The sequence below is a fragment of the Enoplosus armatus genome, chromosome 3, assembly GCF_043641665.1.
Source record: "Enoplosus armatus isolate fEnoArm2 chromosome 3, fEnoArm2.hap1, whole genome shotgun sequence".
Classification (NCBI taxonomy): Eukaryota; Metazoa; Chordata; class Actinopteri; order Centrarchiformes; family Enoplosidae; genus Enoplosus; species Enoplosus armatus.
In genome coordinates this window covers 477279-496670 of record NC_092182.1, presented here as the reverse complement: position 1 = coordinate 496670, position 19392 = coordinate 477279, and positions in this window count along the sequence as shown.

The following is a 19392-nucleotide window of genomic DNA, read 5'->3' as shown; positions in this document are numbered from 1 at the left end:
ATAGGCCTGGTTCTCTCCGCAGGTGAATATTTGGCCAACAATTGACTGTTGTTGAATTTCATTTTTCAGTAATTTAGTACTGCGAATCATCCCAATTACAGAATGTACGACTTGGTCATTGTCACCACTGTCTTCACCTCACAGTGGACCCTCACCTTGAGGTGATGCAGATCCAGTTTATGAAAACATTGCCCAAAATCTCTTCACGTGGGGGGTCTCTGGTGTCTTTCAGGATCTGTTTCATGACAACATGTGAGAACCGCTGCTTTAGGTCGCTGCTGAAGTCAAGGTCAAGGGTTAGCTGGTGGTTGTGCTACCACCACCTAAAGTCACAGCCAGGCTTATTATCTAAGTGCGTGTGTGTGTGTGTGTGTATGAGACAGTGAATAATGGAGGTTAGATGGGAGGGAGACAGACAACGCCTCAGTGAGGCAGAAAGGGAGAGAAAAGAAGAAAGGACAGGTTGAATGAGAGAGGTTTGAACCGCAGTGAACTTCAGGCTTGTGCATGTATGTTTGTGTGTGTGTGTGTGTGGGTGTGTGTGTGTGTGTGTGTGTGCGTTATTTCCCAGCTCTGCAGCAGGAGGAAAGAAAAACACAGCAGACAGCAGAACAAAACAAACAGAACACACAAGGGCAAAAAGTGCACATATATATTAAGAGGCAGAAAAAAAGCCATTGTTGGAGCCGGGGAACAAAGGAAGCCGGGACAATGGGGGAGAGGCTGACAAAAGCCGCCGGCCGCAGGAAACAGGCCGGATAACAATGCCAGCGGAATGTGCCGACCAACTCGGGAACACGGCAAAAAAATGCGGAGCGCCACCGTTCTGCGGAAAGCATAATAATGATTAGAGCCCCCCTCCACTTCACCCAGCTCTCCCAGCCTGCATACTGTGATTCTGAACAAAGCCACCTGTCTGCCAGGGTCCAAGGCTCCAAACCTCACTGGTGTATATGCATGTGTAGGTGTGTGTGTGTGTGTGTGTGTGTGTGTGTGTGTGTGTTTAGAGCTGCACCACTAAAATACAGTTATGAGCCAGAATTTCAGTGAGGCTGAAACCGTACGGGCCACCTCGCCTTCTGCAAACCAAGATGCATTGAAATCGACCTCTGTGCTCATGTGATCACTGCCGGGAATCTTCTCCACGCAGGAAGTGACGAATCAATGAAACAAGCAGCGCAACACAAAAGTGTCTTCAAAACAAGAGTGACGAGAGCCGTGGCAGAGAAATGTGGACTGAACCACCAGTCACACCGAGTTAATGCACTGATTGACTGTAGTTTTGGTTGACAGCTCAACACAATCAGCCTATTCTTCTGCACTGAAAACACTCGTGGAATCAAGGTGGATGGTTTGTCTTGAAGTAGACAGTTATGTTTGCATTCTTTGTTTCTCACCAAACCACATTCTGTGCTTCCTTGAGGCCTTACTGCATTTCCGTTCTCAAATGGAATGCTGTTTGTTTGCACTGTTTGAAATCTGCATTGTTTACATCCATTTTTGCTAGCTGGCCCTATTCTTCTTGCCTTTTGCTGGCGCGGTGTCACGTCTTTTGGCGAATTACCATACCAATAGCATGCAACCCTCGGCAGGAAGCTCACGCTCGTACATGTCATCCTTGATAAAGCACGACAGGAACCCACGCATCAAAACATTGCTCCAGAGCGCCACTAGAGGTCAAAAACTCCACAGGGTACCTTTAACTTCTACTGAAAAGTTCCCCCCTAAGTAAACTCAACTACTACATTAACTGCTACTGGAACTACACAACTACATCAGAAACTTCAAGCATTATTTCAAGTATGAGTATTATTGTATCTTTTCTTCAGAAGAATAAAGGTCTGTTGGAAAAAGCCGACCAATGTGTAGATTTCCAATCATGATCTTACATATTTTGTCACTTATTACTGGTGCTGATGCTTCTACTGCTACCAAACTCCACCCATTTCTATTTGTACTCCATTACAACTCATACTGTTGCTCCTACTAAAAAAAAAAACACAGGTATAGGTGATTTTATGGGATTATTGTACAACTGTGATGAAGTCCCATGATTGATTTGTCATGTGTTTAGTTTGTCAAAAACAAACACACCCATTTGTTATTTTATCTATAAACAGCTTCTCAATTGAATTTTTGGAGGGATTTCTTAACCCATATTCTATATCATCCAGTCCTAGACGCTGCAGCTGCTAAGTATCTAATATTATGGCATCTTCTTTTTCTACTAATACTGTTACTTCAATTATTTCAACGAGCTGGTACAGCCAAATAGAGCTGGGCGATATGGCTGAAATCAATACCACAATATTAATGGGAATAATGTTGCGCCATGGGTATATAAGACAAAATGGCAACTGTTACATACAAAATACTCAAACTTATTGTACAATGCAATTAACTGTATTCCAGTGTTATTCATAAAATTACATTTCACTTGGAATCATTGATTAAAACAAATGAAACAATTGATTAAAATTGTTAAACAACATATGATACAATATGACTCCACTAAAATGTCGGTATGCATAAATACTAAATTGTCACACAGTAGAAAATCCTAACGGAGCATCAGGATGGAGCTGATCCACTTTTACACTTCCTGCCCAGAAACCAGGTGTGCACCTTGACCAATCAGGAAAGCCACGTTCATTCAGCAGCGTCACATAGTTTGGCATGGTGCTCTCCGACAACCACCCAACATGGAAAAAAAAAACACTGCCAGCGTTCTGTCAAATGCATAATACTGTTGTTACTGCATTTCAACACAAAGCCACCTGTCTGCCAGAGCTCTGAACTTGCGTGAATGTGTGCGTATTTATACCTGTGTGTGTGTGTGTGTGTGTGTGTGTGTGTGTGTGCGCATTCAAACTCTGAATCATAACAAAACCATTTCACACAGCTGATGGAAACTAAAAAGCCCTGTAGCCCATTAAATACAGCTGCAAGCAGGAACAACAGCACTCAGACTCATTTGATGCCACCTGCTTGACTACTGTTGACTTTGAACATAATATCACACTTAGTTGTGTGTGTGTGTGTGTGTGTGTTTGTGTGTGTGTGTGTGTGTGTGTGTGCACGTGTGTTTGGGCCAAAGTCTTGTATTCAGGTACAACACTGAAATCAAATTGAAACAGTTTTTGCCCAAATGATGGTGTCCCATGATCTGAATGCTGTTCCGACCTCATCCTGTCTGATCGCTCTTTTCAGGTGTGGTGTGGAGCGTTAGGAAGGAATGGAGAGATGAAGATGGGGGGGGGGGGCTCTTTAGCCAACACTGGAGCAGCTGCTGTCGTATCTGGAGGGGTTGATTGTAAAAGGGAGGCTGGTCTAGTTTTGTCCCACGCTGGGAGTTATTCCTGGGTCTCCCCCTCTACGTTCCACAGAGACTGGACGGCAGAGCTGCCACAGGTGGCTTTCACACGCCTCTGCGCACACTATGTGTGTGTGTCACCCTAGTGCAGAGGTATGCACTGAATCTCAGCGACAGACTGTTGACAGCGAGGAATGCCTCAAGGTGCGTGCGTGTTTTACAAACACAAAGGTTTTTTTTTTCAAACAATGCCTTTAGCGTGTTAGCTCGAACAATGCAGAGCAGTCAGGATTATGGCTTCCCTCCACAGCGGTCTCATCTGCTTAAACACACACTTAGTCTATCTGCACCAACTGCACCCATGTGGAACCTGACTTTGTATATGTATGCATGTATGTGGTGTGTGTGTGTGTTGCATGATTTAAATACCATTGCCTTCCTACGAGGTTATCTAATTGAGGCCTCTTTTCCCGACCACCTACAGTGTTGTTCAGCTTTTAATGGCGCTCACCACACGCCGCTAAGAAATCTCAATGAAACAGACCTCAAAGCAGCTGTAAGCTAAACAAAGTAGAACAAAGTGACCACAAAACTACTATTACAGACTTCTGCGACTGTTTTCTCACATTAAAATTATACAGAACTGAGTAAATGACGACTGTAGAGGTGAGGTCAGCTCAAACGGGTAATGAACCGCACAAGCAGGTGAGACTCTTTTTTTTGCTTCCAATGCAAATCAATTTATTTGAGTGATCAAGCAGAGTTTGTTTTTTTTAAAAGCGGTGTGATCAGTCGGCCTTGAACATACTGCACCTGTTAGGAAATTCCTAAAAGACAAGGGAAAGTGCTCTGGACACACATGCTGACTCGTTGTGTTCACTTAAAGCTGTCCTAATCAGTACTTTTTAGATTAACAATGGACCAAATGATTATGTGTCATGTGAAAGGTGAGCCTGCAGAGAATCATGTCCCAGCACTCCAGTTTTGAGCTCTAGTGAGCCTCTTAGCCTCTTTTAGCTTGTTGTTTTGGTTTTCAGGCCCATAAACTTGGCGACTCGCTTGTGAAGAAAGTGACCGAAAATACAAATGACAGCTTTGCTTTAAAGAGTAAAGCCTGAACTGGCCGATTTCATTCAAGAATGAAGCATCATTTGTCTGAGGAAAGAAACATTGTTCATAAGTAGATTACGAGTGATTCTTCTTCTGGACTTTCTGGTGTACAAGATCTTTGCAGTAATTGTTATCAGAAAATCTTATGGAAAACACCCTACTTTAAATTTGGAAAATAAAACCGAAACTAAATGCATGCTAGACGCAACCAGTTTTGGGTTTTTTTTTAGACCACGGGTAATGGCTGTGCTGTGGCAGAACTGGTCCTGCCCGCCCCCCCACCCCCCGTGAACTGCATGCTCCCGTTGCAGCAGAGAGGGAGGCGATGGAGGATGACAGTGGACGGAGGGAACATGCCTCTGCCCTCAGATAGAAATCAGCTCCTCTCCTTTGAGTGCCGACAACACCGAAACCTTACACTTCCCACGACACAAGAATCACTTCACACAAAACCTTCAGTTACCCAACAAGTTGTAACACGTAAAACCTAACACCCCCCCCCCCGGGATTGGCAATGCAAATCCCTTCTGTTGTTCTCCCATTCTTTTCTTCCTTTGTTTCCTTATCCTTTCTCTCACTGTTTTTTTTTCTTCTTCTCTCTCCTGACAGGAGCAGCTTGTTGGGTTTATATCGTCCTTGTCGGTTTCCAACTAGTGCCTGAGGCAGACTAGCAGAGAGCACAATAGACAGAGAGAGAGAGTGCCAGGAGCCCGTCTTAGCAGTTGAGAGCAGTAGGACAAAGTGTCAGACATCTGAAGAGTTTTACTTAGTGATAAACAAATAAAGACATTCTCACTGTCAACCCCAAGACTGGCAGCTGTAACGGCAGAAGGTTCCCTGGCTCGAGCGCGACAATCTACCAAACTCATGTAAAAGATCTCACACCCAGATCTTTGCATATCTCCACAGCAAGCTTTGTCACACTTTGCCCCTGAGTGTGAAACATTTGCAGTGATATTTCTCACAGATCGCTCAGCTGGCGACGGCATTTTGTGACATGCTGTGCAGTCGTGTTAAGGCAAGTGTCAGCCGGTGCATAAACAAATATTTGGGAAATGTTTCACAGTTAGCAGTATTTGTTTAGGGATGATAAAACAATCCAGCTAGTACCTGTCTGCCCCCAGGGCCTGGCACGGGCCGATCATGGCAAGAGCCTCCAGCATACTGAAACATCACTGAAAAGACGCCTCACCTCATCTCAAATCTTTTGAAAAAATCCGCCTGTGACTCATCTGGGCGCTCTCTTAACCTGCATCCTCTCATTTGATTGAAAATCAGGGAGAGACGTCACTTTGCTTGGATTCAGCTCATCAGAGGAAAGTAAGCAACAAAACCTTTCATGAAATCCTGAGCTCTGTGCAGAGCAGCTGCCAAAATATGTCAGTTAAGGAAACAGCAAAAAAAAAAGGGGGGGATTTATAGTAAACCGTTTCAATGTCTAAAAAAACACGTTTAAAAGAAGATAATTAGCATCCCTCCATCTACACTGTAGTCTGCAGTACTGACCTGGCAGGGAGGAGTGGACGTGAGGCGATCCAACAGTGCTCCCTGACTGGAACACAAGCCATAGTGACTGGCTCTCCCTCACCAGTAACGCCTGTCTTTTCTACTCTCCTGTTACCTCTGACCCAACCAACCCCTCCCACCTCCATCTATCCCCTCAAGAGGGGAAGTACAAAGAGCCTCTTCAAATCCCACTGTACAGGGGCCTCATTTGCATAATTAGCATGCTGTTGCAGGTAACCGTCGCTGCAGCCCTGATGCGTGTGATGCCAGTCGAACGTCGGCCCATCAACAGGTGTGATAGTGGTGCGATATGAGCATTTCTCGGCTTCAAGCACTTTCTAACAAATCGGCTTCATCCTCTGTTAGGACTTCCTGAAAAACGGGGACAGCGAGAGAGAGAGAGAGAGAGAGAGAGAAAGAGAGAGACAAGGCGCAAAGGCCAGGACATAAGGCAGCATGTAGACAACAAAGTGAGATAGATTGGACTCCATTGTTACTGCTGACTGATATAATTTTTAACTGAGAAGTGCACTGGTTACCACCCGATTATTAACTGAAAAGTTTATTGATGCTTTCTCTGGTTCTTTTGCTTGTCTTCACTTGAGTTGGACTAAATTGGACTAGCTGCTCCTGTGGCTGTGACTGGGTACACGACAAATCATGCATTTTCATATTAAGCTGCAGGAAATGTTTTATCACGTCTGACAAACGTTATCTTTGTATGAATTAATTTGGTCCACTCGGTATTACCATATTATCCATATCCATGATTTCAAAACCATACACCATGGGTCACTAACCCACTGACCCACACGCCGTCCTATACGGACCCGGACCCATAATCAATAAATTATTAAGGAATTTTAAATTTTGACGGAGTGCTTCTATTTCAACCGGCGCAGCTTTTCTAGTCTTTGCGGCGCTGGTTTAGCGGCTCAAGAAACTCACGGACCAATTGCATGCAAGTTACGCCAGCCCACGTGATGCTACTCAGCCAATCAAATCTGTGCATTCCAGGCGCTAAACACTGTGACTCTGAATACAGACAGACGAGAGAGGTGAGAGGCGAGTGACAGATGATAAGACGAGTGAACGATACAGGGAGAGAAGACACATTATTTATTGTGAAATTGGTTGAGACTGTTAAGATGTGAAACAGTTAACAAAGAAAAAGGGAAACTCGAGCTGCTGCTACACTTTATTTTGTTTTTCTAAAATTAAACACTTTATTTTTAAATGCAGCCCTTTTTTACTTAATGAGAGAAGAACATTATACATATCTACAGTATTATATATCTGTATAGTTCAATGTTAAGTGACAATAAATATTGTCAGAATGTTTTTGAATTGTACTTTCTTTATTTGATTTGACAGTCAGTTTTTGATTACAGGCAGACGTTGATACAACTACTAGGCTACTTCAATATATATCACACTAACTCACAATGCAAGTTAGGCATTATGATGTTCCGGACCTTTGCTTGAGGACATTTTCTCTAACTGGACCTCTTCGAATTTTAGTTGAATACCCCTGCCATACACGATGGACGTCTGACACACACACACACTGCTCTGGTTTCCCAACAGGTTTAGCAGTACAACGTTCAACCTCATTGAACTTTGACCCCAAATGCACTGACCCGCAAAACGTGCGTCCAATGGCAATCTGACTTGAAGTTGTGAGCAAAGTAATTTAAGTAAAAAATAATTTACTTTCCAAAAAAAGAAAAAGAAGAGAAATACATTTTCTGTGTCTCTGAATTCCCAGTTTTACGACTGTACTTTGCGATCCTGCCAGGACTTCTAAACCATGGCAGAAAACATGCAAGAGGACGGTACCAGGTCAGAAATTCCAGTCGTAAACAACAGATACTGTCATGGGGTGTTAAGGATGTTAAAACATGTTGTCCTGAGCTCAGTGCTCAACAAGCGGATATCAATTAAGCCCAAGATCACCACCAAAACAAAAACCTCACAATCCAAACTCCTGAACTTCAGACATACACAGATCTGCACTTGCTTCACTCACCTTTTCATACGGTATTCTTTTGCTTTTCGACAGTTTCCCTCTCTTTTATTTACCACAACCTGACAGACGTTTAGATACGTTAAAAAAAAAGCTTTTCAGTGAAATTTCAAGGCCTTACACTGAACTGAATACTCTCAAGATCATACTGACAGAAGACTCAAAGGACTGTGTGTGTGTGTTTGGGGTCTTTTATTTATTTATTTATTTTTATTGGTAAGGTTGGTAAGACGTCCACACATACACACACACACACACACAGACAGCAAGAGACACACACAGTTGTCGAACAAAGCTTCCTTCGTTGCTGACTGGGCCTCATTAGAGAATGAGCTCTCAGGGCTGAGACACAAAAGCCTTGCCCTCTTCTCCTTTCCTTCCCCTCTCTTCCTCTGTTCTATTGGCCTTTTGATGTCAAGGGTACTGAACCATATAGTGCATAGTCCAAAGAATAAGCTCATCAAGAATACACACTCGGTTTCCTAATTTTTATTTTTCTATCTTGCGCTGAGTGTGTGTGTGTGTGTGCTGAGAAGCGAATACAGAGAGCTACAGGCCCTGATAAGCTGCTGTTGTTCCGTGGTCGCTGGTCAGTTCATCACACAAAGAGCAGTGTTGGGAACTCCAGAGCTGCGATTGAGTGATAGAAACATCACAAAGACTACATTTTACTCCCCTTTTCCTCTTTGAGTTCAGGGGCTGCCCCTTAGAGGGCCGCCCACTGCACACACACACACACACACAAGAACACACACACAAGAACACACACACACAGCTCCACACGTCTATCTCACACTTTACCCGTATCCAGTGATGCCTGAATATTAGATTAACACCAAGAAGAGGTCAAAGTCACATAAAGAAATGGTGATCCGTTGGGATTAATGATGCTGATTCATTAACCAAACCAACCAACCAGTCGAAATTCAATGATACGGATGCATGACAGAGTTTCTGTTTCTGATGAAACGATCATTTGCGTTGGAAAAATGGCAGCTGTAGTAAATTTGGAGTCATAAAATCAGGGGTAGTTTCTAATCCGACTTATGTGTTTGGGATGAATAAGAGCATATGTCAACATACACACGCCTCCCTGTGTAAATGCACCACCAGCGGCAAAACATGCAGACAAAAAGTGTTTTATGTGTCAGACAGACAAGGAAGAGGATTGCAACACAGTCTAGTTAAATTTAATAAAATTAGACACTCTTACTAGAGAGGGGAGGCAAAACCACAGAATGAATGCTACGTGTCTTCTTTAAATATCGTTGGTTACAGTTAGTCATTATAAGCCGTAAGCGACACAGAATCAAAGTCAAACAGAGACTTTGAGTTCGTTGAGAAAATGTAATTTAAATCTGACATTTGTAATAACAATTAAAGGCGTAACATAACATTTCCGCCTTAAAATGTCAGGCCAGACCTGTGTTATATATTTAGTTGAGCAGTGTACTTTATTCCAAATATTTCAAACAATGTTCAAACCCAGAGAAATCCATCATTTTGTTTGGTCGCCTGTCAATGGCGCCATATCTCCTTTACAGGGAACTTGCCACATAACGCACTGTTGACTGCTGCTACTAATGTTATGCGGCAAATTCAATTGTGGGGTAGCACATCACTGTTAAAACAATCATACTAAAAATAACTTTATAGGCGTGTTGAATGCCACACAGCGTTAGCTTATCTAATGGCTAAGTTAGCAAGTTAACGTCACGTTAGCTAACATTACTTGCGGCTATTTCATTCGACACAACGTGACTAAATGTAGCGTGAATAAAACTTTAATACATTTCCTCAGCTCATAGAACGGTAGTTACATCCTGTAACTACTTTTATCTGCCTGAGTCACGTCAGATACATTTTCATCGGCAATGGTGGTTGTTCATCAATGACGACAACATCTGCCTTGATCCCACGCTACCTCACAACGTCATCAAGCTACGTCTTTTGTTATTGTTTGGACTGGGAGACCCCTAGCAGCATAAATGACATACTGTTAATGGTAAATGAAATTGTTCGCGAAATATTCAGGGATGCAAGGTGAATTTTTTTTTTTTTTTTTTTTTTAATATCAGCTTTAAAATGTGGATTTACAGTCCATTTTAGCATGAGGATATAGGGGAAAAACTCACCCTAGAATTAATGTAATCGTACTTTTCCAAAAGTAATGTAAGGGGGACAACAGTTCAGGAATGCATTTAGCATTTCCTGGCGTGTCAGCCGTCTCAAAGAAATCTGACAATGGAAATGTGTGTGTTGCACCCTTAATGTCCAGAGGTGACCTCAAGCTTCAGCCAGCACCAGCTCCGCCTGCCTCAATCTGTAATCAGCAGTCCCTCACTCTCCACTAATTCTCTCATCCTGACATGGAACCTGACAACGGTCATTCAATTCACATACCGTAGTTGAAGTTGAAGTAAATTATCACAAACAAGAAATGAATGTGTCTTTTGCTCTTTACAGCTATTGCAACTGGTGTTTGATCAATTAAAAGACAGGGCGTTTAGGAATTGATTTCACAAATGCAACTAAAGGAAAAACTGTCACGAGGTCATTTCAGTTCGGCTTCTGTCGTTTTCAGAGAGCTTGGCATTTGCCGTCTTCTCAAGCGACATAATTAGGCTACGGTAACAAGCGCTCTGTTTAGCTCCATAATAAAGTACGAAGGCCCATTTTAGCTAAATGTCCACACTGTTTTCTCATGAATTAGTCTTGTGTTCCAAAAGCAAATAGTTTAATTACGTTGTGGTTATGACAGCATTAGCCTTGGTAATATTATCTTAGCATAAAGAAAATGGGACCATCAGGGGCCAACGTTAATGTTAAGGTGGCACTTTGGCTGAGGAGCTCAACTTGACTGAAATCGTCAGCAAAATGGTAACGTTTGTGACATTAAACGAGTAGTCCCAGAGGTATAACACCAGCTATGCAAATGGAACAAGTACACTAGCCAACATTATACTCCATGGAAATAACGTTAACACCTAGCATTACATCCAAATTGTGATAGCTAGCATTCATTAAACCAAAACAACTCAACCTTATCAGGCTCATTAACTGTCCCAAGCTTGACACATTGTCAAATAAGCCAATTAAGGTCATAACGTCATGGTAAGAGATTCTTACCTTAAGTCATGCGGGCAGTCAAAAACGGACTCAGAGACGGCCCTCTTCATTCTTCTCACAGATGTTTAGGAGCTTCTCAGATTCTCATTGCGTTCACTCAGACATTTAGTTATTCATTATGAAGTTGCTACTTTTTAAGCACACAAAATGCGGAAAATCGTATGATTAGCCTTTCCTCTGTAGCACGATGTTTAAAAGGTGAGACCTTTCTGCAGACTTTGTCAATATTGCTCAAATTTCCTATTTTCTTCATGTCACTGAAAATTCCTATAATTATCTACATTGGGGCTGGGGGTGCTAATGATTAATCAGTGATTGTTTAGTCTTTGATTTCATTGACAAAGAATCCGCAAAGTTGGTATTTGCGCATCAGTTCCATGCGCGGGGTGTTTTTGGCAGTTGGTCTGAATCCCACATTTCCACACAGTTTGGAGAACTTCTCCCAAACTGGAGTCATCTTTTTACCATTCCTCCCTGCAATATTATCTCATGTGAAACTGATCTGCTTTCTTAAACAAAGACTTACAGTGAACAGACAGCATATGACTCACCCCTGACCACTAGATAGGCACACTCACTAAGACTTGAGTGTGTTGTCAGGAGATCAAGGCCGACAGTTTCATGGAGATAAAGTTCTTCGTAGGCTTTGTTTTAAGCTCTCTGCATATTTGTTTGTTTGTTTTTTATCAGATAACTTTAGTTTGGACGGGAAATATTCTAATTTGACAAGATTTTAATGCCGAAATGATTATTAACGTCACTTGCGATCAATCAAAGAAAAAATTGCCTCGAATTTGCATCCTAATCAAGGCAAAGGAGAGTGGGTGTAGGGGGTCTGAGTCACAAAGGCAGTCATCCCACATTGGCTGTGGTCTATTGACTGACAAAGTTGTCGGAGTTGTGGTTCCTGTTTTGTTCATCTCTTTGTGCAGTGTGGTCGAGTTTCTACAGAACTGATCGATGCTGATAGCAACAGCTAAACGTAGAGGCAGCTTTGGTTTGTGTTAACCTAACATCTAACTATCCCAATTCCAGCCCACACTATGTAACCATGCACCTCATAGTACTACAGATAATTCTGAGCTTTGTTACAGCCCACAGTTTAAACTATGTATCCACAGCATATGAAGCTGCATATTTAACTGTGGGACATGTCTTTACAAAGTAGCATGTGATGTTGCTGTACAAGTGGATGATTTGGAGGGCAGCCCTGTCAGGTGGAGCAGCACGAGCAAAGCAGGAGGCTGAACACATTTGTATGAATACTAATTGTAAATGTCTTTCACATGCTCATCCAATACAAGCGGCTCAACTGCTTGTGAGGGTTTTACATCACAGCAACGTTGCGGCACAGTGATGGTGATCGTATCTAGAAGATTCAGTAATGTTCCCAGTCAGCAGGTGGAAGACTGAAGGGTAAGTGCACAGTTCAGAGTTCACAGCCTCTGCAGACAGCAGTGGACTGCAGCTGCCGTGCTGCTTTCAAGCTCACATTGTTTGTGACCTTCAGTTGAAGTAGTGTTTCAGTGTCAACAAGACACGAGAAACAGCTCAACAGGACAAGTCCTCCTGGTTACCTGTACACGGCTCAGGTTTTTGTAAGTACCACGTGTCTGTCTCTATAGTCTCTATAGTAGGGCGTGCTTCAGCGAAGAAAAGACTTTCTTTTTTCCGTGCCTGAACATCAAACACACGACAATAATATCAGACAAACTTAGTAATATATAGTAAAGCAATGGCGTTATTTCATCAAAATATGAAAAGAGCAGACTATGTATACTCATAACCACGATCACGAGGGCCCAGCACAGCATCATCACTGACAAACTGCTGCTGCTGCTGAACTGCATTTGAAGTCTTGTTGTCTATGCACGAGATACAGAGAGGTCCTCAAAATCCTGACACAACAGATCAACACAGAAACAAAATAAACGCCACAAAGTACTGTACTGTACAAAGTATTACAGGGAACTGTCAGAACTACTCAGATGTCACCGTTGACATCGTTTCCAAACTTCAAGAAAGGCGGGTCTTATCTAGTACGAGCCTGTCAGAGGGCAGAAGCCAAAGACTAGCAGGAAAAAGAGATGCACTGTAAGGCTCAGTGGGAATTAATTCATACTGCCTACTGCTACTGTTATAGACCTACTGTGAGCAAAGTGTGCAAGTGAGGTGCATTATGTAGAGAAAAGCTAACAAAAATAGAAAAAATAAAATCGGACATGGCAACAACTGTACAATCACCTCATTTTAGAAACCTGGCTGATGTTGTTGAACTTATTCACCTGAATGTCACTGATCCTGGAAAAAGAGCTTTGTGTGTTCTCGTGCATCCTGCAAACCAAACGAGAAACCACTGGTAAACACAGGGTACCTGTTTGTACTTTTTCTTTATTTCTTCTCCACCACATGCAAATATTGTACTTTTTACTTTACATTCTTTGACAGCTACAGTATGCTTACTGGTTACATATTACTAATTATTTTTTCCTTCAAAAGAAAAATCACCTTGTAAAATAGAACCCATTGCTATAGATGAAAGTACCAAATACGCCATGAAAATACAGGTTAATGCATTAGTAATTATAATTCAGCAGTATAACATATACAACATTTTGTTAATCTGCGTTATGAGTACTTTTACTGTTGGTACTTTTGATTTAGTACATCCGTACAATTTGAATGCAAGACTTTTACTTGTAATGGAGTATTTACAGTATGGTGCTGCTACTTCTACTGAATTAAAAGATCTGAACACATCTTCCACTAGAAGAAGACAGTTGATCATTTGGATTGTATTTGGTTTTATCACAGTCAGAAATATTTCATTTCAAAACACAGTTCTGACTTTATGGCTGCATTAATAGTGATCACAGTAACATGCTGTGTTTCCTTCATAGGCCTCTCTGTCTCTCTCTCTCTCTCTCTGACCGCTCTTTTTCTAAATAAGATGTATAAATAGGCTGATGACACAACTGCGCCCTTCACAAAGACATGAGGAGAGAGAAAAGAGAGGAGAACAGGAGTCTGGCTTTAGTCACGGCCGCTTTATTCTCCTGCTTTTCAGAAGCACAGGTTAAAAGGCAGCCATTTTTCTTTTCATGCCTCCCTCCCTCTCTCATCCCTCTCTCTCTCCCTCTCTCCCCCTCTCGTTCTCTGAAACAGGTCGTCTATTGTGGCGACTAGCGAAAGGCTACTGTGGCATTTATCAGAGAGGGGGGGCGGGGGGCAAAACACACTCCCAATAAAGAGATAGAACAAGAGAAAGGGAAGAAAGGGTGTGTATGAAGGCCACTTTTTTTTCTCCTTCACAAAGCCCCCCCACCCCCACTCCCTTTCCACCCCCTGCTCCTTCAGGCTAGCTCAGACAAAGGAGGCCCGACTCTCACAATGTGCTCTCTCCTTTAGCCAGGCACACTTTATATCCTCACTCCATTCACTGCTGCTCCTTGAGAGCACCCACGTGTGTGCAACATATGTGTGTGTGTGTGTGTGTGTGTGTGTGTGTGTGTGTCCCTGTGTGTTTTATGGAGTTTGTAATGGTGGTGGTGGGGGTCTATGTTTGCTGAGGGTCTTATAGACCAAGGGGCCAGGGCTCTGAGGTGTTACTATGGAAACGCCTTTGAGCAGTAGGGAGCACAACAGGTGATTCTGCTGAGGGCCTGTTTGTCTCAGCATTGAGAAACTGCAGGAGGTCTTTGCTGTGTGTGTGTGTGTGTGTGTGTGTGTGTGTGTGTGTGTGTGTGTATCACAAGTATAGCTGCTTATGCTACAAACAACTTAGTGCCATAGGTCTTAACCAGCTCCAATAAGCTGGAGATCATGTCTGAAGTTGCTGCCTGACCGACCATAATGACACTATGCCTGGCTCGGCACGCAGGCCCGGCCCACAGCCGGACTACACAGCAGATATATCTGGATGGTGTCTGAAAATAGGAAAACACAGGAGCAACACTGGTGGAAAAACCTTTTTAAATCCATTGACTCTTTTGTCACAAAAGAGCCAATGTCAAGAGCCAGTCAATTCCAATAGAAATGCCAATGTCCCTGTGTCTGTTTGCCCTGCAGCTGACTTTCAACGGATGAGGATTTTCTATATCTTTCTTCTTGTGAAAAGATCAAAATCAACGATGAATTGATCCTGCTAACAGGTTCTGTGTGATATGTCTTCTGCCTCTGGGCCATAGAGCTACACTGTTGTCCAAACACTTTTAAAAACACATTACCATGAACACACACACGCAGTCTTTATATTTTGACTCAGTCCCACATACACCGTCCTGCTGCCCCAAATACTCACTAGAGCACCATATGTGTATTCATCCACAGCTGAAAATATTCCCAACAAATGCACTATTTCCTCCTGTTCGAGTAATGTTTGTTAAAAACTACAGTACCCAGCTGTTTTAGATAATTACGTAGTATTTATTTTTTTTAAATTTTTTTAATTAAACTATTTATTTGTGACCGCTTTAAAAGATTTGCATCTTTAGTAGTAACCAATGGGCTTGGAGCTAAGTGCTGCAGGCAAGGTAGAGATGTAATTAAAAACAAAGCATGGTGGTAGAAAAGCACCGGCAGTCTAAGTGACAATAATGTTCATCACACATCATCATTCAGAGCTCCAACAGCAGGAGTCACTGGAGTGAATGAGGTCTTCTATGAGACTGAGGGTTAAAATATTAAGCACATTACGTCGTGCTGACAGCGGCTGTCAAACTGGAGGCTGCAAGGTTGAAGTTGAGTTGAATAATATATTTATAAAAAAAGGGAATGTTCTAACTACACTCTACTTTTTAATTTTGGTGCCATTTCTTGTTAAACCCTACAAAATACAAAACAATTTTATAATTTGAGGAGAAAGTTCACCATTCTCTGTTGTTAAGAGGTGACAAGCTGATAAAGTAGTTAAATGCCACATACTGAAATTTATCTGGGTGGTTTCTCCTTCTATTGTGTTCCACTTCAGCTAATGATAAAACCAAGACACATGAAAAAGAATTAAAACATGGGGGAAAAAAAAAACCTTATCTGGCTGCAGGGGAACAGTGAGCTGGCTAACAGAGGAAGTATAATAACAGAAGTTTGGGTGTGTAACTGATGCACAGTCTGTGGCAGGACAGTGTATGTTCACACAGCCCTGGTCACTGCCACAATGTCTACTATCCACCTCAGCCTTGTTTTATTCTTATTCTGACACAGTGAGATACACAATACATCATTTCTGTTTTTGTCCCTGTTTATGTCCAGGTTTGATCCCGCATTATCTAAATTGAGGTGTTGAGCGTGGCGGGGGCAGAGACAGGAGACATGTCACTGCCTCACTGCACAGGACGTATATATATATACACATATATATATATGTATATATATATATATATATATATATACAGGACGTATATATTTCACGACATTATCACGTTCAGATGCAGTGTGCGGAAGATGCAATCCTCTGAGGTCTGTCAGAAACTTATTTAACTTTACTGAAAGTAGGAAAATAAAAGCTTTCTGCAGAAGATGTAGTTAGACACTGGCTTTTTTCCATTACTGGGCACTGAATGAGATATCAAACGCCAAACGCACTGTGAATGAGAAGTCATGGTCACATTATAGTTCAAAGAAGTGCTAGAGCAGACCTGTTTTATATGTTGCACATACACCACAAATGTTAAAGTCAAACAAGCAACCAACTTATACAAAGCAGGCACATAATGGCCTACTGTCGCTTTAGATTTCACTGATTTTTGAAAGGAAATGTAAATCATGCCACTGGACTGCTGTGGAGCAAACAAACGGTCTCTGGTCATTTGCAAATGACCACACAACACACATACACACACACACACATAACAAACAGCCAAAGAGTGGGAGTCTTGTGTTTTTATAAAATAAATCTATTTAAGGTTTCACCGGACAACAGAGCGGCGTTGTTTGAGTCATGTAAATGAACCAGGAAGCTGCACTGTTTTTATTTGTGCGTGTGGAGCTCATTTATCAATAGAGTGTTTGTGGATTCTGATGATCGCCGCAGAAAATAAACAAATCGGCTGGTTAAAGGATACCAGGGCAACAGGCTGATCATACCTTTATCTTCCCTCACGGCGAACAAAACAACATGTGTTTGTGCGCTCGCCTTGGACGGCGATGCAAATCTGCTGCTTAACGCAGGAAAAGTAGTAAAAAGGAAACTTATCAAAAGGAAGCAGAGCCTTCAGGCCTGTCTGAGTAAAATGTTTGATCAACTTATTAGTGTCACAATCATATCTTGTATCTTGTTGTCATGATCGTAGCAACACATAATGAGACTGAGTATTCTTTCCTAAAGGCTCTTTAAATGAAAATGAACCTGCTCGTTCATGTCTCGTATGCTAAACAATCCAGGGCCGTTATGTGACGAGCATAAAACACATACTTCCCAACAAAAGCTTCCCCCTCAACTCTGTATTTAATGAAACACACCTTGGTCCTGTAGGAGCTTGCATTTCTGACATCGCGTGCTGAATGAACACACGTACATTCAACACAGGCGTGCACACAGAGGAAAAAGTTCTCAAATGTTTTGAACTCAAATGTTTTTTGTTTTTTTTTACATTTCTTAAGGGATTAGAAAGCGTTCACAAGTGGCATAAGAAAACGCAGGGCAGCGCTCAACGACGCTTCCGTTCTTTCTTCTTGAACTGATTTACAGCTGCTGATAAATAGCCTGCCACGGCTGAAAGCGCGGGCTTCTCGGCTGCATTATTAGTACGTTATTATGAGCTTACAACATTGGCGGGTGAGTGAGAGCACATTCAGAGCACAGCTGGCAGAATGACATCGTCCAAATAGTTATTTAAAATGCCTGTTTCATCTTTTTACAATAGAAATCTAAACATGTGAATACTTCATTACTGCTGTCAAACACACACACACACTCACACACACACGAATACACTACAAGATATTAAACCTTGCAAGCAGAGAGACAAACAAGTCTCACTCATATTATTGAGGTTAAAACAGGAATCTTACCTTGAAGGTGTGTGTTGATGCTTACAGGGTAGTGTGTGTGTGTGTGTGTGTGTGTGTGCAGCTGCTGTCTCTAGGTGTCTCTGAGTGGCCCATCACCAGTATAAGACTTGCTCTTTATCACCCGCCCAGCGCATGTGTGTGTGTGTGTGTGTGTGTGTGTGTATGTGTGTGTGTGTGTGTTTCCTATGAAGTTCCAACAGTCACCTTCTTTTTCTTCCTCTACCAAGGCAACAGGTGGAGTGTCTTTAAAAAGACGAGACATGTTAAGATGAGGCAACAGCTTCAAAGAGCCGTTCCACCTTCTTTGTGTTTCCTTCACAAAGAGATGAATTCTAAGCACATGTTTAACATCTCTGCTTAGAATTACTGCTCTTCCTTGCCTGTTTGCCTCAAAGATTAAGAAAACGCTAAGGAGCATAACACATAACTGCAACGTCTATGGTTCGAATCCCGGCCCGGGGGACATTTGTTACATGTTGTACCCCTCTCTCTCCATGTGTCCTGTCTCTCTCTACTGGCTGGCACATAAAGGCAAAATGTCCCCCCAAAAAATAACCTTTAGAACAGCACGTGCACGAAATGGGCAGGAGTTTGTCTTTGTGATGCATGTACAGAATCATGTTCAGGGTCCTAATGGCTCAACATGAGCAGAACCGGCTGTTACATAATGCAAAAGAGGACAGTGAAAGGCAGACTGAGATATCACACTCTTATCAAGGATGTAGTGAAGGATTAACCTGAACAAGCATCCTAACGAGATGTTATGCTCTTTTGTAGCCTGAGTACATGTCTGTACTGCCTTTATTGCTCTAACAGTGCTGTCTTCTTAAGTGAAACCTCGTTAAATTAAAGGAAAATGAGAAATAATTCAGCACTCAATCAGGGCTGAGCAAGTCAATGGAAATCATGATCACAATACTACAATTTTAAATTGTACAATAGCAATATACTGTATATCACAATAAGGTGTACAAAATCACTTATACAACAATTTGGGTTGCAGCTAACGATTATTGTCATTATCGAGTCATTTTTTTTTTTTTACAAAAAGAAACTTTAAAAGTCTCCACACGTCATGTCAAGGACATCAGAATCATATATAAATAAAAGTAAAAATATATACAATAACAATGTATATGTATGTGTATATACATATATATATATATGTATTGCATAAAGCAACCTGTATTCTTGTTTACAAATTGCAGATTGTGAATTGCCCACAACACGAACGACAGATCCATGCAGCAGTTAAGTTACAGCTAGCTGGCCAACATTAGCTTGCTCGCTAACAATA